At 46.9% G+C, this 19,515-nt stretch overlaps 1 long non-coding RNA gene across 2 annotated transcripts; it reads right to left on the bottom strand.

The window, feature by feature from the left end:
* Positions 1-8,176: 8,176 nt before the first annotated feature.
* LOC127392297 (uncharacterized) lies at positions 8,177-19,258 on the bottom strand. Of its 2 annotated transcripts, none has more exons than XR_007891229.1 (4): positions 19,098-19,258; positions 15,997-16,081; positions 15,452-15,658; positions 8,177-12,937 (listed from the first exon to the last, which is right to left on the bottom strand). It is a non-coding gene; the product is annotated as an uncharacterized LOC127392297 (long non-coding RNA). The 2 variants fall into 2 exon arrangements; XR_007891228.1 differs by having other exon boundaries at positions 19,110-19,258.
* Between the last annotated feature and the right edge of the window lie 257 nt (positions 19,259-19,515).

Genomic DNA, 19,515 nt, shown 5'->3' with positions numbered 1-19,515 from the left:
GGCACGTGACAAGAATCCCAAGCCCAGTTTTGAACCATGTGTGTTAGCACTGCCCTCTCCGTTATCCCTGAGGGTGGTGAAATCCCTCATTGCCACCTCCTAACGATATTCCCATAGCCCCTCTTTGCTCCTAAAATGAAAACACCCCAGAGAGCGATCCCAGTTTGGTTTTTGTCACCTTTAACTAACAGAAACCGGTTTTATTTCTGTCAGAGATGCCTGAGCACTTAGGGCTGGGGGGGAGCTGCCTGGTTGGCTCTGGCCTGGGTGAAATGCATCGACTGGGTGTCTCCTGCTGCTGGGGGGGCAAATCTGCAGCGGTGGCCAGAGATGGAGAAGCCCAGGTAGGGTGGGAGTGTGGAAAGGCTCCTGCAGTCCCAGCGAGGGAAAGGCTGGCATGGAGGGATGCTGAACAAGCCAGAGGCAGGAAGGAGTAGGGCAGGGAGGGGGTTAGAAAGGCAGGGAGGGGGTTAGAAAGGCAGGGAGGGGGTTAGAAAGGCAGGCCACAGCGTGCCCCTCCGGCACCCCCAAAAAGTGATTTTTACCACCCGAGTGCACCCTGCGCCACGCCGAAGCCGCAGGGAGCTCCTGGAGAGCCAGAACGTGCCGTCTGGCCTGGTGCCTCATTTATAATAATTATTTATTCGACAGGCCGGAGCGTGTCTTCCGCGCTGCGGTGGCGGCGGGGAGACCCCCGGGCCGCGCAGCTCCGGGCTCTGGCTGCCCTCTCCAGCCGGGGGGCTCCCGCAGAGCCCTCGTCCCCGGGCTGGGGACGAGCCGCCTGCAGTTTTGCAGCGCCCGCAGCAGGGGCTGCTGCTGTCCCGTCGGGTGCGACAGCCAGGCTCCAGTGCCCCAGGCAGCTCATCTCACGGTGTCCCCCCCCGCCGGGACAAGGAGGTGGGACGGGGAGGTAGCTGGGATGCTCTAGGCTCCTTGTTAGATTTGAGTATGCGCTGGCAAAGCCCCTTTTTCCACACTAGGGGTGGTTTCTCCCACCCCTAAGCACGGTTAGAGTAGCACTTTGCTCTTGGGCTAGGAAATATTGCAGCACAGTCATAGAAAATTATCAACCATGAAGTCACCTGGGAGCAGCTGCTATAAAAATTAACTTAAAATCCACTAGCGAATGCAGAAAAATCCTCCAGAGGACTTTGAACCTAGGGTTTGTTTGGAAACTCATCACTGGAGTTTGGGGCAATCACTTTTCTGTCTGGTGACCAGAAGCCACCAACTGAAAACTGTGTCTCTTGCAAATGCACCTCCTGAGAAGGTCAACAGCATCCTGGCTTGTATCAGAAATAGTGTGGCTAGCAGGAGTAGGGAAGGGATTGTCCCCCTGTACTCAGCACTGGTGAGGCTGCATCCCCCAATTATTGTGTTCAGTTTTGGGCCCCTCACTACAAGAAGGATGTTGAGGAGCTGGAGCATGTCCAAAGAAGGCCAACAAAGCTGCTGAAGGGGCTGGAGAACAAGTCCTGTGAGGAGCAGCGGGGGGAACCGGGGTTGTTTAGTCTGGAGAAAAGGAGGCTGAAGGGAGACCTTATCCCTCTCTACAACTATGTGAAAGGAGGGTGTAGTGAGGTAGGTGTTGATCTCTTCTCCCAGGTAACAAGCAATAGAACAAGAGGAAATGGCCTCAAGTTGTGGCAGGGGAGATTTAGCCTGGATATTAGGAAAAATTTCTTCACTGAAAGGGTTGTCAGGCCCTGGACTAGGCTTCCCAGGGAAGTGATGGAGTGACCATCCTGGAGGTATTTGAAAAAAGTGTTGATGTGATGCTTAGGGACATGGTTTATTGGTGGACTTGGCTGTGTTTGGTTTATGGCTGGACTCGATGATCTTTAGGGTCTTTTCCAACCTAAATGATTTTATGATTCTACTTTTTCTACAAGAACAGAAAGCTTGTGCACACACAGAAACTCACCAGGGTGCTTTTGATGACCTCCGCCTCTGGCCTCCCCCCACATCTAGCAAGGAACACGCATTTGATTCAGGTAGGGAAGAGTCAAAGCACCGTGTGATGGGTTGGGCTGTCTGCAAGTGAGAAGAAAGGACAGAGTGAGACAATGGGCTGCCTTTCATTGCCTTTGCTGTCACAGGATCTTTCCATCACAGGCACACAGAGGAGCCTTCATGCTACTTAAATTTAGGCACCTGGCTTAGGCACTGAACTCTTTCTTCATTTGGTTCCCCCATGGCTCTTTGCTCAGTCTTTGGAGCAGCCTATCTCTCCCCACTAAGCCATTCAAAGCATCTTAATTAGGGCTTTGCCCTGAATCCAAGGTTTCTGGGCAGCTGTAGGGGCAGTGGTGCATGTTCTGTGAAGGTGGAGAGGTATACCAGAAGTGCTAAGAAGGCTTGTGGCAGCATGTCCAGGACTGCTCTGATTTATGACTGGTTTTCTTGCCACTGATGATGGATATAGGCAGAAGAGAGCCATCTCTCACCCAGGGGGCCTGTAGAATTCCCCTCCAACATATCTGCTGTCTAAATCTGTTCCCCTTAGGAAAGGCTGTTCCTCTTTGCAGTTCAAGGCAAAAACTTTCATCTTACAGAAATCAAAAAGAAAGGTAAGTTACTGAAAGGAGGTCCTCCACCTGCTCCCAGGAGAGTGCTAGGTGCTAGACTCACCATCCCTACAGATGTCCTCATAGTACTTCAGAGTGAGAAACTGCTGTTACCCAGAAGCTACAGAGCAGCTTTTGGCATCAATCCTGTACACCTTATGCCAACACCCTGTCGCCATCCAAGCTCTCTCTGCCAGCAGAGAGGTTGCCTCTTCCTGTGATGCACAGAGCAGCCACAGCAGTTAACACTGATGAGGTCCTTGGAATGTTTTTAGCCTCCTGAGACATGTTTCCAAGTCATACTTCCTCTCCTAGCAGTGCACCTCTGCAGGCTCCAGCTCCGTGACTCCTGTTGCTGTCTGCAAACCATATGGAGAGATGACGAGTTCACCTCAGCCAGCATCCCTGAGTCCTGCCATGCACAGTGGGAGAGGAGATGCTCCACAGTGTGGAGCCTTTCCCCACCCACGGGCCTATTTACAGATGCTGCTTCTTGCTTTAAAATCTCTGTGGCCTGTGCCTGCTCCCCCTGACCCCAACCACGCACCTGTACCTCTCTGCCCTTTCCTCACTGACAGCTGTTTTGGAAGAAGGGTCACGTCACAGTTGGTGTGAGATTTCTCTGTACTTCTGCTTATTGAGCCCTGGCAAGAGCCAGGAAGGCAGGAGGCCTGGAGGCTTTTGTTCACAACCGCCTGCCATCGCTCAGCCTGCCTCTGCTACCCTGTCAGCTTGCAGCTCTTTATAGGAAATAACAAAATTGATCTCGATTGTGATTCACCTGCCTGGTTCAAAAAAAAAAAAAAAAAAGGGGAAAAGAAAAGAAAAAAAAGGAAAAATAAAAGCTTTGTTAGTCTGACTGTTGGCATGGAAGTTTCCCACTGCCTTGTGTTGGCGTTAGCAGCTGGGCTCTGTGGGGGACCTCTTGCTCTGAGCTTTGGTACCAGGGGCAGTTACTAGAAATAATGGGTATTTGAAAGTACTTCAAGAAGGAAAACCCACACCTGTCCTTGGCCCAGAATAACCAAACTGTGTGATCCATGAAGATGGTGGCTGTACAGTGGTGCCACATATGTGCAGGGACAGTTCTGTGGCAAGGTGGGGAGCAGCAGTGTGGGGCCTCAGGTCTCCAAGTATCTTGGGATACAAGTTTTGAGGAGGTTAGGGAGCACCCACATCTGTATGTAACCTTCCATAGGTCCAGAAGATGCTCCAGAAAAATCTACCTCAAGTCCAACAGCCACAAGAGCAGTGGAGAAGTGCTCTCCTCCTGGGCAATGTTACTGTCCTGAGTCCAGAAACCAGGCCTGTCTCTTATCTACTTTTTCACAGGTGCCTTCTACTTGGCCTCTACCTCTGTACTACTGAACCTGCAGCTGCTGCTGTTACCCCAAGGTCTACTCTTAGAGCCAGAGCAGCAGAACTGTAGATGTCCAGTTGCAAGGCATCAAACACGTCAGTGTATGCTGCATCCTGACTGCTGGCCTTGTGCTGCAGAAAGTGCTCTTGTCCTTGAATCCCTTCTAGGAGACAGGAAAAAACACTATCAAAAGACGTGTGGATCTTGGAGTGGCAGGAGAATCGTGGGTGTTTTAGCAGTTGATGTTAATTGCAGGAACTTTCTGCTACATTATATGAACATGCCCAGTGGAAATTATCCCTGCTGCCACCTGGCTGAGCAGCTGAATGGGATACCTCCACATGGTTCCAAGCACTGAGTTTCCTTCCTGCATTAAAATTGTGTATCGAAGCTGCCGGAGCGCATTCGCCTCAGAGTATGTACCTCAGTGTTTACAGTGAGGTCTCTTGCTTTTGTGCCCACACCATCACCTTTCCTCTGTGTAAAGGAGCCTGTAGCTCAGCTGGTTTTCTTCTAGCTCAGGCACCCATAGCTTTGTGCTTTGTGCTGCCAGAGCACAATCATTTACATAAGGTTTATTTATTTATTTGTTTGTGTCCAGAGGTTCTTGCAGACAGGATGGGTGCAAGGGACTTTGCCCTGCCAGGCAGCTGTATAAAACACTCAGTGATTCAGCATTTACTGTGCCCTACACAGATTCCTCTGTTATCATATCAACAGGAATGTAGGGCTAGAAGGGATCTCCTAGTCATCATATTGCTCAGTTATGACAAGCACTGAGTCATGAAGTCTCACTTGTTAATTTATCACAGTCCACCTTACGGTCATCGGGAATCTTCTTAGCAGGTTATTCCAGAACCTCAGTCTGACAGAAGGAAACTAATTTCTGATTTGCAGCCCACATTTTTTCATAGCCTATTTTTACCTACTTGTTCTCATGCCAATGCTGTCTTCTAGTTAGTAGCTGTTCTTCTCATTTTCTAGCCTACTATCTTACATGCCGATAAAGAATGTGGCCTTTTCTTCCCAGGATCCCTGCTCTACTCAAAGAAGAGACGGTCTATTTTTAGTTCCCTCTAGCAGCTCATACCTGCCCTTCCTTCAGTCTGCAGGGAGGCATTAAGGGAGAGCCCCGGTTTCATTGCTACAGGTCATACTCTTCCCATGGCAGCAGGGTGAGGATGGCCCCCTGCCTCCAGCTGCAGAGGAGACTGTAAAGAGTCCAGAACAGGATCGCTCTCACCTTTTGAAAAGCGCATGAGAAAAAAGGCTCATTGATAGTTGGGACATCAGAAATTCAGGCCAGAAGCAGGAAAGTTTCCTGTGACTCAGCAGGAACTTGATCTTTTCTCTCCAAGTCTGCAATGGACATGGGGTTCCCAGCACCCATCAGGTGCTAGGTTTACCAGCAGTATTTTAATATACTTGCAGAGTAAGGCCTGTCCATCCACGTTTCCTCCCAACACACCTCCTGCAAGTGCCAAGAGGTGCATCTAGATGCGTCTGGTAGGTGCAGAAACACTGAAGAGCCTTTGTTTCTTGGGGCTTCCCATGGCTTAGGAAATCCGTAAGAACCTGAGCTCCTTATGAAGCCCCTGTTACCTTGCAAGGGGCCCAAGGGAAGGGAAAATGAAGGTACACCCCGAGCAATGTCCTGGTGATATTATCCAACACAGGAATAGCATGGACATTTTATTGGACAATGTGAATATCATTAACAGGGCACCTTCTGGAGTTGTGTGCTGGTTTCCAGGCAATTACATCTTGTATCTAACCCAAATGAGTTGGGCGATATTTCAAACCAAAGAGAACTGCAGGAATACTAGTAGCTGATGCAATCACACCTCGAATTTACAGCAGTGCTGGGCAGATCCATGAACAGTGGGCTGCCCTGGACATGATTACAGCAAATTCAAGCCCTCTGTTTGAAAGCAGCTGGGGTTGGGTTTTTTTTTAACAGTCCCTCAAACACAGGTGCTGGATAAAGACTTGCTTTTACTCTGACAGGTGAATCTTTCATTTGATGGTGGATTACACTCTTGCAAATATCAGCTCATTTTTGTTGCCATTACAGCCTTTTTCAAACCAGTAATAAAAACACATTTAGTGCTCTCCTGCTTCTGTAATCCATTCTTCCCAACTCTCCAATGGCAAGGTCTTTTTTCTAGTTCTCCTAATGCCTGATATCAGCTTGCTGCAGTCAATGGGGGAGGCAGGCTCTCCTGCTTCTGGAAGCCTGGCATTACTGGGTACCTACTGTGCCACAGTGCAACACATTTGGGCTACATTCTACACTCTGATGGAGGAAAGGTCTCAGCCCCCTCTGCCTTCAGCAACAGCTGCTTGAGGGCATCTGAATTTAGCCTTTAAAGCAGACAAAACCACCACCACCAAAGAGTACCTGAGGATGATGTAGGGTCTAATTTACTCAAGGACAAGATTTTGGGGTCAAGAGCATTGTCTCTCCTACTGACCATTGTGTTCATCTGAGAGGGAAACCCCAGAGCCTCTTTTCTGTCCCACTGGTACATGTCATTCAAGTGAACACAAGGCCACCTCCTTGAGATGCAATCAAGGTTTCTCCACTATGCTTCCAAAAAAGGGTTGGGTGCTTCACCAGGAAGGCCTGAGAGACAGGTTGACCCATCAAAAACCGGAAAAGGAGATCTAATGCTCCCAGCTGGGCCCTGCTTAACTTCCTCAGCCAGCAAGTTTTGGACCTCAGTGAGAAGCCCAAACGTCCCCTGGAAAAAGTGAGTGAGAGACTGGAGAAGGTGGGGAGGGAGGTCAAGCAACAAACTGGGGTATTGACCAATGTTTTTGCTGTTCAGTAACCCATAGTTGCTCTATGTGGATGGTTTGTTCACAACAGCTAGTTTTAGTGAATCAAGTAATATTTCTGTGCATGTTCATGCATATATTTGTGTCCTTACACAAAGGGGAAACATACCAATTCCTCAGGATCACCTCACCATCTGGAATAATGGGAATCGACAATCATAGATTAGAAAGAGCCAAGAACTCTGTCCCCAACAGCAATCCACACATCTGCTGAAGCAAGCATGAGATTCCTACCACTAAGTGGAGATTTTTCTAGATAATAACAGCATTAGAAACTAACACAAAAGCATGTGAGATACAGCTGGTAAAGTGCTTTAAAAAAAATATCTTCTTGCAGCTTTCCCCTGGGAAAAATGAGTGCCCTGCTATGCGATCAGACCCCCAGGCTGCAGGGGAGGCACAGTCCTACAAGGAGAGAGGACGCCTCTACACTGCACACAGCAGGGGCCTATTTATTTTGCAGAGTTGGGCTATCTTCCCCCTGATCCATACAGCATCAATCTTGCAGCAGAAGCAGGAGGTAAGGTAGGTTTTGCACTGACCACCTACCTTCCAGTACAGCTGGAAATCTAGGAAGAATATAATTTCAAGCATTATTCATTGGGTTTCAGGATTGGTGCCAGCCTCTGTGCAGCTAACAACTGAGCAACCGAGACTTTGTCTCTCCTTTTACAGGATTATTATAAAATGATTTCCCTTTGTGACCAGTTTAGGCACTTCTAATGCACAGTAATAAATGAGACACCAGCTTAAAAATCTTCCTACCCTGAGGGTGGCAGATGAAAGAATAGGTCACCACTTTGTTCTGCCGCAACATGTCTGGAAGTGTTGAGAGACGTGCTTTCATTACACGGAAATTTCCACTGTCTCATTGGTTTTTGCAATTTGCTACCTACCTGTAGAGTATAAAGGGAATGCTGAGCTGACCAAAACAGATACAAGACATTGATTTGCTCATGCCATTTCAGCAGCAACAGCTGTTCTACTGATTGCTGTATCTGTTGGAAAGAGCACAGTGATTTCCACCTGTAACATAAACCTTGTGGCATTTTCAGCAACTCGGCAAGTATGCCCAACATCACTTCATTTAGTAAACCTGCATATTTGCAAAACAAAGTGATTGGTGTAAAAAAAGTCCATGACACTGTGATGGGAAGGATGTTGCTCTGACTAATTCAGCTGATCAAGCAGATTGTTCCTTTAACACTGCCTATCATAGAATCATAGAATCATAGAATCATAGGGGTTGGAAGGGACCTCGAAAGATCATCTAGTCCAACCCCCCCTGCCAGAGCAGGGTCACCTAGAGTACATCACACAGGAAGGCATCCAGGTGGGTTTTGAATGTCTCCAGTGAAGGAGACTCCACAACCTCCCTGGGCAGCCTGTTCCAGTGCTCTGTCTTAGGTTCACAGTTTAATACCATTATTTTAATGACTCTGCAGTAACCAATGAAATAAATTCAGGGGTAATTCAAGAGTTTGTCTTGCAGCAAAAAGATCTCCAATAAAGAGTAATATGCAGCAATTAGCAGATTTTGATAATTGTTGAGAATGGAAAGGAGAAAAACAAAAGTGAAAGAAAGTGAAATACTTCAATTGCATTATTTAACTATGATTGCATTATCTAACCAATCCATATTTCTATGAAAAAAATCATGCTGAGTGTTCTGGAAAGTGAAAGTGATTCAGGTAATTTCCAAGAACAAGGCTGACAAAAATGCATTTTTCCTCATTTCAAACATGCCTATTATTTTGTCTGAGACACTTCATCTCCCTCGCACCATACAAATTGGATCTCTAGCTTTTATCTGTCTTGACAAAACCTATCCGAACTGGACCACACTTTATGACTTTGAAAAATCACAGGTCACACAGATCTGTGGGGGTTTCTTAGTATACAGTGGACAAAAAGCCATTCCCAAATCAATGCTGGCAACTCCACCCTTGCTGAGCTGTTCCTTGCTAGGGAACCCTGCACCTGGGCTGTCCACAGGTGGTGGCCAAGCCCACCCCACCTGCGAGTCATAACCTGCAGTTACCATTGGGGGATGGTGCACTGAGCTGAGAGCAAAGTCTGGTTTCTCTCATAGAGGTGATGACCACCATGCTGTGAATGAAGCAGCATGGCAAAAGAAGTGCTTGTGAAAGCCCATTGTGGGAGGAAAGTGGTAGAACTGGTTGAAAAACCTGTTGTGTCCTGGGCTGGAATAGCTGGGGGAGGAGGCGGTAGAAGTGGGAAAGATGGTGTGGCTGGGGCAGAGGATGGAAAATGGAGAGCTTCACTTTCTGAATCAACAAAAAGTAGGATTGAGGACACAGAGAAGGATTAAACCACCAAGGATTCAGGGTCTGGGAGCAACTGTTGGGTAAAATATAAGGAAAGGCAGTAGGGGAGGGAGCAGAGGGGAAAAATAGGAATGGAGAGAGCATAGATGGAAATGAGCAAAAGGCTCCTGGTAGGACATACTGCTCTCCAGAGTCTGGGAGGGAACCCAGGTGTCCTGAGGCTCTCATCTCATCTATTGCCAGCATGAGGATTTGAAATGCAAGCCTCTGATGCGGGCTAGCAGCACTGCAATCTTTTTCTACTGCCACCCTTCATTAGTTGGAGAGGGCACAGTCTACTGGGTTGTCTCTGCCAGTCCCTGGAAGAGGTCCCTGTTGGAGATCTCTTACAGGGTTGTTAATCAGCCTCGTGGATGTGAATACCATGGCACACTTGCTAGGTGGAGTTGGCTTTAAAACAAACCAACCAGGACCCTAAAAAGCAGCGCACTGTAATCTGTGCCAAAAAGGCTCTGAAATCAAGCATTCAGAAGTTAGAGGAGACTGGAATTAAAATAACTTGTGGAAACTTAATTTGGCTTAATTCTGGCATGTATGATTTTGTGAAAAACAGGCCTGGAAGGGACCTCAAGGAGCACACCTGGGGACTCCAGTTCATCTCTTTTCCCCAAGGTAGGACCAATTATTCCTAGACCATCCTTGACAAATGTTTCTCTAATCTTCTCTTGTGAGACAGATGTTAATGACATGATTGCAGACTTTTTTCTTAATGGCATCCTGCCACAGTGCATAAAATACACCAGGACCATGCTGTGGAGGAAACTGGGAACACAGCTGAAGACAAAACAGGCTCATGGTTCAGCTTGCAGACGGCTGCCCTGGAGAGCTGCCTCTGCTTCAGAGTTCCTGGGTGGTCTTTTAAATCAGATTTCTCTCAGGCAGTCATTAATTATGTTTGCTCTATTTTCTGGAGGTTCAGCTTGAAAATACTGCCTCTCATTTAATTGTCCATGCTTGGTGTCCTGTTCTGATACAGTGTTAAGGCTTTAGTTTTACCACCACCACACAAAGAGCCCAGCCCATGTTGTATTGGTTGCCATAGGCTGGGAAAGAAAACTGAAATTCTTATGCACTGTGCTCAGCACTGGCTGTCATAAGACACTCATCTCCCACTTCTGACCTGACCCTGCCCTGTCTGCTCTGTCAGCCTCCATCTCCCCACACCTTGCTTATTCTGCTGAAAGCATATGTATGGAACCTCACAGTCACAAATGATGATTCTCAGTTCCTGTATTTTGTTTGTGGACAGTTCCTCTGAGTATTTTAGTTCAGGTTTCTCCACAACCACCTCATCCTCAGAGGTATATGCATTTAGTGCAATTAATTACACCAGTAAAGTCTGTAATTACCTCAGGGAAAAATCAGCTAAATGTGTAAGAACTGACAGCATACAGGACACCAGGAGCTGCTGTCAGGGATCATAGAACTGTCACAGGATTGTAGGGGCTGGAAAGGACCACTGGAGATCATCTAATCCAACCTGCCGTGCTCAAGCAGAGTCAGCTACAGCTGGTTACCCAGGACTGTGTCCAGTCAAGTTTTGTAAATTTCTGGAGATGGAGAGTCCATAACCTCTCTGGCCAACTCACTCTGGTTTTTGACCACAAACACAGTAAAAAGTGTTTTCTTGTGTTCAGGTGGAGTTTCATGTGTTTAAATAGTGTCTACTGCTTCTTGTCCTGTCAGTGGGCACCCATCTCCTCCTGTATCATACCCTCCTGCCAGGTATTTATACACATTGATTAGAGTCCTTCTGAATCCTTTCTTCTCTAGGCTGAACAGTCACAGCTCTCTGTGTCTTCACTCACATGGTTCATGGCCAGCTTGCTGTCAACCAGAACCCCTCAGCTCCTTCTCCGAGGCCCCAGCATGTAATGGTGCATAGGGTTGTTCCTCCTCTGGTACAGGTCTTTGCATTTCCCTTTGTTGAACTTAATGAGATTTCTCTCTGGCCAATTCCCCAGCTTGTCCAAGTTGCTCTGGATGGCAACACACCATCTGGTGTATCAGCTCCTCCCAGCTTTGTATAATCTGTACATTTGCCAAAGGTGTACTCTGCCCCATCATCCAGATCATTAATGAAGATGTTAAACAGTGTAAGACCTAGTAACAGGACCTACTGCTAGCAGCTGGACTTTGTGCCACAGACCACGGCGCTCTGGGTCCAGCCATTCAGACATTTTTTTGATCCACTTCACTGTCCACTTATCTAACACATACTTCTTCAGCTTATCTATGGGCATGTTATGGGAGAAGTGTCAAAAGCCTTATTAAATTCAAGGCAAACAACATCTACTGCTCTCCTTTCATTCACCAGGCCAGTTATCTTATTGTGGAAGGTTGTTCAAGCCTGGTTTCCTCTTTGTAAATCCATGCAGAATGCACTTGGCCACCTCCTTGTTCTTCATGTGTCTGGAAATGCTTTCCATTATTTCTTTGCCTTTTTGGGGACTGAGGTGGGGTTGATGGAATATGGTTTCCCAGATGCTCCTTCTTGCCATTCTTGAATACAGGAGTGACATTTACTTTCTTCCAGGCCTCAGGAACCTCTCCTGATCACTGTGATCTTTCAAAAAGTGGCCTTGCAATTACATTAGCCAGCTCCCTCAGCACTTTTGGGCCCCTCACTCAGAGGCCTGGGATTGCTGAAGGACACTATCACCAGTGAGGCTTCTTCCTGGGTCACCTACCCCTGCTTCCATATTTTGTACATTTCCTTTTTATGTCAGAGTTTAGTCAGGAGTTCCTTGTCTATCCACGCATGACTCCTGCCATCTTTGCTTGATTTTCTTCTCATCAGGATGAACCACTCTTGAGCTTGGAGGATATGATCCTTGAATATCAGGCAGCTCAGCCCCTGGTTTCTAGTCCAGTGTCTTGCTCCTGATAGTGGTCAGGGCAAGATGTCTGAGTGTTTTATAAACCCTTTCATACTTGGCAGGTGGCTGTATATCCATTTCTATAGAGAAAGAGATTTTAATTCAAGCAGCATGCTTCATTTGAAAAAATGAGGGGTTTAATACTATCTATTTCAGTGGTCAGTGTTATCCAAGTATTTGCTCATCAGTGATCTCCTGCACCAGTGACTTCCAGATTCCAGTCAGAAATATAACTATCCTCCTATCACCTAGGGGGAGGCTTCTTATCCCAGGGCCCCCTTACTAGGCAGGTATTTCTAGAGTCCTTCACAGGTATGGAGAAAAGAGGGGCTCTTCTAGCTGAAGTTTAAGAGGAACCCCACTTGAGGACTAGAATAATCTCCTGAAGATGTCTCTCATCTTCCAGTGAAGTACCTGACATGCGCAATAATTGCTTAATTTTAAAACACCTTATTATACTGCTTTTCAAAGTGCCACCCTTCCTGTTAATTGCACTGTCCCCTTGCTCCCATGCTATAAGGCAAAAAGAACGTCCCTTTGAACCCAGAATAAGCTTGATATGGCTTAAATCCAGTCCAATTAAAAATAAATAAATGTAGCACTTCCTGTCAGGCAGATGTCCTGAAATGACTCCTTTATATAAAGGTGTTGTTAATCCTACCAGGCTTTTTCGGCTCGCTGGCTCTTTTCCAAGGGGTCTTCTGGAGTGAGTGCCGCTCCAGTCACACCACCCTTGTTTAAGCTCACCCATTTCCTCTCTGCATCCTTACGTGCCCGCTCGTTGCTGCCTGTTGAGTCCAGCTTTGCTGCAGCCATTCGATGGGTCTGAGAGGAATGCTCATCCAAATCTTGCAGAACAGCATGTGAGCTGATAGCGGCTGGGTGAGATCAGGAGATAAGCTTTGTTGACCATTAGCAAAACAATGGACTGTACGCTCAGTGCTGTTAAATACAAAAAATAAACAGGGAGGGGAAAAAAAATAGGTTGCTTGTAACAATCACGGTCACAAAATGTTCAGGAGGAAATGAGATTCTGGAAAAGATTTATTTTATATATATTTTTTTAAGGACTGCAATTGTTTCAATTGATTTCTAGGGCTTTTTGGTGCTTCATGCTGCTGGTTTCTTATCTCCAGCCAGTGAGATCTTGCTGCCTGATCCTGAATTCTGCCTTGTAGAAAGGCTTTTGAAATATGCCTAACAGGCTGAAGCAAAAGCAATGTGAGTTGTCAGTCTGATCAAATTAGGAGGTGGGCTCTGTTGTGCAGAGTGTAAAAGATTTTTCCATGTCAAGCAGTCAACAGGGAATTAGTGGAAACAGGCATTTTTTAATGGGAAACACCCAGGACTCATGTTTTAAAGGCACAGCAGTGAGTGTTTTCTGTTCTGATTCTACTTTTAAGCTTTGTGTTTGCAGACCCTCTAGCCTGCCTACATATTTGCTTTTGTTTTATATTTGATAACTCAGTTTCGATGCCACATTTTCCCAGATGTTTTAGAGATTTGGAAGAGAGCTTTCCTTTTAAAAACAGCTGTTTCTCCATCTCAGGGCAAGGACAGCTGTCAACACCAGATGTACAATGAAAGATGCAGCAACAATTAGTAACCATGTGCAAGCCAAAGATGAAGGAAATAGTGTGCAGTGGTGATTAGTGAGCAGTCAGAGACAGGATCATTAAATCAATTAGAGCTTGGCAACTCAATTAACAAAATGAAAATACCATTACATTTTTGGCCACTTCAGAATTAACTGTGCATTTCTCCCAGAGTCTGAGAAGAATTGCCACCTTTAATTCCAGGCTGCAAACTAAAGACCCCCAGTTCATGCATAAGACATACAACAACAACTGAAGTTCACTACTGTATGTATGTAGAATGACATTTTCATAGCTCCATTCCACCATTTTCCTATATGTTATACAATGCAGGGCAGTTGTTCCTCTCTGCAGACATGAAGGTATTACACTCCCCTCGTTTGCCTCGTAGATATCAAGAATGGCTGTAACCTACCAAGCACTATCATCCTCTTTCACCCCCAGGGAGCTGGCTGACCTGGGGAGACCCATACCCATGCAGTTATTTTCAATCAAGGTAAAAGCAGCTGCGCCAGCAAGAGCTGGACGTGCATTTCATTGCAGCGAAGGACGATAATTTTGGTCTGCAAGGAGCCCTCGTGTGAGGGCAGCATCCCAGGCAGGCTCCCCCAGGCACATCACTGCTTTCTTCGCTTATTTGACAATGCAGAGGTCTATTCCCAAGGCCCTTTCTCCTTCTGTTGACACCTTGCACTGTATGTAATGCCTTATTTCCAAAAACTATTTCAGTGGGAACTAGTAAATCCTCTTCCTGTGTTCATGAGGTCACAGTAAACCCCATCACCTTGATGCAATTGCCATCCGCCCCACTGTCTGAAGGAGGAAGTGGTTAAAAATCTCCCCTGTTGGCTGCTGGTCTTGGCTCCCTGAACAACTTCTAGGGCAGTGTGACAGTCTGGGAACCCAGCCTGGGTCTTCTTCCCTGCCCATGCCCGTATAATTACCAACCTAAAGAGTGATCCTAATCCCCTGGCTCCAGTTAAGGCTTCCTAGCCCTACATGATTTTCTTGAAAGGACTGAAGGCCTCAGGGATCAAGCTGACTTTAACTCTCTTTGTTTAGAAAGTCTCTTCAACAGCCAGTTTGGAAGTTAAATGGGGAGGCATGGAATTCGTTAGCATGGGACATTTATGGGCCCTTCCACCAATACTCCAGTACAGAGAGCTCCAGTAAACTTTGTGGAATGGGGTAATTTTAACTTCCTGCTGTAAGAATCACCCATCTTCTCCACGGCATCCCCTTTTCAGAAACAGAGAGACCTGCTGACAGCATGGGAAAATACAAGTAGAAAGGAAATGGATATCAGTCTTGAGCTGCTTGACCGCATCTCATGTGAGGAAGATGATACCCACACAAGAGCCCAATAACTTTCTAGATCTGAACCCTTTCAAACTCCTGAGGAAACAGGCATAATTTTTGCTTTCCAGAAAACAAATGTCTGGAAGACTTGTTAAAGGCTCATTAGACTGACAGAGCTTCTCTGTCTCGGGACAATGTGGTTTTTCCAGGGTTATTTATGAAGACAGTGTGAGCAGACATGCTGGAGCAGGGGAAACTGTCCAACTGAACAAGGTGCGCTCCAGGCACAGTGGGAAACCTGATGCCTCTTTCAAGAGCCAGTGGATCAGACCAACCATAAACCTGTGCAGAACATCAGTGCAGATGACTTGCACAGAAGGATGAATGTGCCTGCTTAGTGAGTCACTGATGTTTTCCATGTGTTGCAACGTCACCGTGATCCTGTACTTGGTGTCTGTGCTTGTTCAACTGCTCTGCAATATCGGGAAATGGAAGTTGTCCAGAGCTCCTGTTACATTAAACTGTTTGGACCACTCGGCTCCATTGGTTTTGGCAAACCTACCTGGAGTCTTGCAAGGCCTAGGTGCACCCACGCACATCGAGATCAGCAAAACATCAGCTGTTCTCTGAAGCAATTGTTGGTGATGACATATTTTGTGACAGGAAATCATTGCAAAATGCCAGGTTCTCAGGATTAAAAACTTCTGTCCTGCGCAGAAAAAGAAATGCAACTGCTGTGTTCTAAATATAGAGTCCTTTGGATTTTGTTCTGGGGAAAAAAATCAAAACCACTTGTCAGGATTTATTGTCTAATCATTAACGCCTGGGCAGCCAGTAAGTTTGTTACTGTTACAATCTCTGATTTTCTACTGAGAAGTTAAAGTTCAACCATAACCATTGAGTTTGCCCATGCCAATCAAACAAAAGACCAGCCATTACAGTATCTCACTAAATTGTTCTGTGGATAATTCCCTTGGCAATAATAAGGCATCAGATGTGAGACTGGTAAGTCCATTAATATAATTTTGATTCACCAGCATATCAAAGTTCAAACCAGCCTTGAATGATTTTTACCCTTATCAGGTGAGTGGAGGTATAAAACACTACCTGCTCACTGTGGCTTCTGGTGGAATGACCCTGTAAGAGCTGCAAGGTAAGCAAACAGGCAACAGAAAAGCTTCCTGCTGATCACCTGAAAAGGAAGCAATGGAGAAAGAAAAAGCAGGAGTTCCTCATGGAGCAACATGTCTACTGGCACATTTGGGAGCAGACCTATTCATCACTTGGTAAAGATGATTGGATTTGAAGTTTATTGTGATATGTGAAATGTAAACAGGCAAATTAAAAACCCTAAGCAAACAAAAAAAAACCTCCTCCCACCCCCTTGCCCCAAGCTTCTTTAAGCTTTGTTGTACCTAGAAATAGCACCAGTTTTCCAATTCACCGCCACCTTATGGCATTTCAGAGAGATAACACGTCAGTAATTTCTATGGGATGCTTCATGTTTTCAAGCAGCCTCTCTGGGAACTTGGATGTTACAGAAGCACAGTAGCTGTAAAACTGCACCTTGCATCCAGATTTGGAACAATATTAATGCTTGAGAAGCTGGGTTATGCTTGCTTGTGAAAACCCATCATTAAAACGTCAATTCTATTTCTATTCTCAGACTCTAAAGGAAGGTAACTTCATCAGCCAAGGGGCCAAAAATAAATATGAACTTTGCAATGTTGTCCAAAGAGACTCTTTCAGGCTAAAAAAGCAACTAATTCACTCATGATTCTCCAAAATTATTTTACTTGTCCATCCATTATTTAAATTGAGAATGAAAGCTTCACAGATGCTTTTATCACCTGTTCACGGTTTTTCTGAACAGTCTTAGCTAAGGAAAGAATCTAAAGAATAACAGAAATTTGAGATGCTTTATAGCTTCCTGTTCCTTCAAATACATAACAATCCTCCTTTAAGTCATGCAACTTCCTGGTAGATGAGAAGACGCTACAACTTGAATGGACAGGCTTTGGAAAGTCAGTTGGTTAATTATTACTTGGAAATGTGGGCAGGATTGCCTAGAAGGAAATAGAGCAGCAGGGATTTTTGTAGAGTGCATTCCCTGAGTGGATGGATAGGCTTGGTATTCAGAAAAGCGAGATGAGAAGCAGCTGAGAGTTTGGGGTTGGATACGGATTGTTTTTGTACTGAAGAGGAAACTGGGTGATTTTAGGGAAGGGGCTATATCATATACAGAAGCAGGAAGCATGAAGCTGTTTTCCTGAGGTAGCCTTGCTCTCTGTCAGTGAATGAAGCTTATTTCCCATTTGTATTATCCAATAAAATGTTATAAAGCTTTAGGGGACATTTTTCAAACCAACACCGTCAGTATAAATTATGCATTGGTCTGATTTTTACTCACTACTATTATGAGTAACAACAAATGCTAAAGCAAAGAGATCACCCTCCTCCACCTGATATTTTTCAGACTGCCAACTTTTTCAAGTAACAAAACACGGCTGTCTGTCTTACGTTGGTTCTCCTGCTTAGTCTTTTGAAAGAACATTGTCAGAAAATAAGGGAAATGTGATTTGCGTTGGCAATTTGGGGCTGAAGGCCAAAAAAGAAAAAAATCAGGCTCATGACTGGAATGTCTGGTGGTGCATTTCAGGTAGAGTGGAGCTGGACACCACATAGTTGCGTATTTACCTTGTCTTTTTATGTCAGGTTGCTTTTTAGAGAACTAATCCAATCTGTAACTCTAATTGTTGACAAATAGTCATGACTGGGGTCAAGAATTTTGCCAAAACAGGAGAGAAAATGTCATTTTCATGGTGGGTGGCTTATTGAGACTGTGTCTCAGCCCCCACGTGATACAGTGTCTCAAAGAGGGGCTGGAGTGATGAGAACAGTAGGGTGGTTTGAAGATGCTGCAGTACCACTCTGATCCAGGGATTTTGGACTGTCTCTCTTAGTCCATGTTAGGGCATATCAACTCTCAGCTGCAGGCTTGTAGCTGGACAGAGCTGCACAGGTAACTCATGAAGAATCAAACCTTCAACAATCCCATGTCCTTTGTAGTAGGTAAAACCATTCATCATTTCTCAGGCAGGAAAAAAATGTTTCCAGCAAATCATGCACCCTGGGGAAAGCCAAGTCCTGAACAGAGCCATTTTGAGAGACTGGATTTGTTTTCTGCTTTGGAAAACAGCTCTTGCAAAGGATAAAGTTTAGCTGCCTTTGGCCAGGTCTTTGTTTGCTCACATAGCAATATCATTCAGAATGGGACTGAAAAAAAAGAAAAAAAAAAAAAAAAAGGCAAATCTGGAAAAATACTGATGCCTTGAAAAGAAAGCAGCAGCTCTTAGTTAGACTCTGGCAAAAAATGCTTCTGCTAGTCCAAGTTATTTTGTTTGTGGTATAAACTGTTCTGGCAAGAACATGGTGGTTGTTTTTTTCTTTTTTTTTAATAGCATAAGAAAGCAGTGCTCAATTTTTGCTGAGGTCTGCCGAGTGATTTTACTGAGGTCACAGCAGGGAGCAGCACTCCAGCGCCTGCTTTGCCAGGGCTGGGAACTGATGCCCCCAGGGATGTTTCAGAGCCCTGAAGAAGTACGGGCTCTTCCAGAACAGTTCCTGGGACTCTGGCCAGGGCCAAGCAAAATCCACTTGTGATAGCACCGGGATGTGGAGAGCGGGGCCATTTTAGTGGCTTCAATACAAATTTGTGTCTCTTCTAAGGTCTTGCTGGTAACAGCTGAGTTGGGAGAGTTTTTTCTAAGAGTCTCATGCCCCTTCCCTGGAAATGTTCGAGAACAGACTGGATGTGGCTTTAAGTAAACTGGTCTAGCGGGAGGTGTCCCTGCCCAGGCAGGGGGGCTGGATCTAGGCGCTCTTGAAGGTCCCTTCCGACACCCACCACTCCGTGCGCCTGTTATTCTATCCGCACTGCTTGGCCTAGCACCTGCACGGCGGGCCTGCCACCCCTCCACACGCCACCTCTGTGACTTCCGGCACCTGGCGCTCCTCTTATCTTAACAAGTCGCCCCACGTCGCCACCCCCTTTCCCACGGCAGCCGAGCTTCACCCCCCCAACCCACCCTCCCCACCCCCCTCCCCCCAGAGGCCTGGGGCACGACACCGTAGCCAGTAGCAACGGCTCCTCTGCTCCAGACGCCCCCACGAGGGAGCGAGGACAGGCCCGCAGGAACCGCACTCACAGACTCCCTGACCTCCGGGGCTTCCTCTGTGCCACTCCGCGGCTGCCCCACGGGCCGGGCCGGGCCGGGCCGGGCCAGCCTCCCGGGGGGTCCCGGGGGGGGCCCGGGGGGCGGTGGCCGCCACCCCCCCCCCCCCCCCCCCGGGCCTGACGGGCGGGCCCCGCGCACCGCCCCCCGCGCGCGCTCCCCTCCCCCGCCCGCCCCGTGACGTCGCAGGGCGCGCGGCCCCGCCCCGGCGGCCTCGGGCTCCGTGATTGGAGGAGCTGGGCCGGCGTCCTCGGGCCGCCTCATCGCCGCCAGCCAATGGGAGCGCCCGGCCGCGGCGGCCAATGGCAGCTCGCCCCGCCCCGCGGGTTGCGGCCCGGCAGCGTCCCAGGGGCTGAAGGGAGGGGCGGCCGCGCCCCCTGATTGGCTGTGG

The sequence above is a fragment of the Apus apus genome, chromosome 1 (assembly GCF_020740795.1).
Source record: "Apus apus isolate bApuApu2 chromosome 1, bApuApu2.pri.cur, whole genome shotgun sequence".
NCBI classification, from domain to species: domain Eukaryota; kingdom Metazoa; phylum Chordata; class Aves; order Apodiformes; family Apodidae; genus Apus; species Apus apus.
The sequence above is the reverse complement of the archived record's forward strand: the minus strand, read 5'-3'. Positions and strand labels throughout refer to the sequence as shown.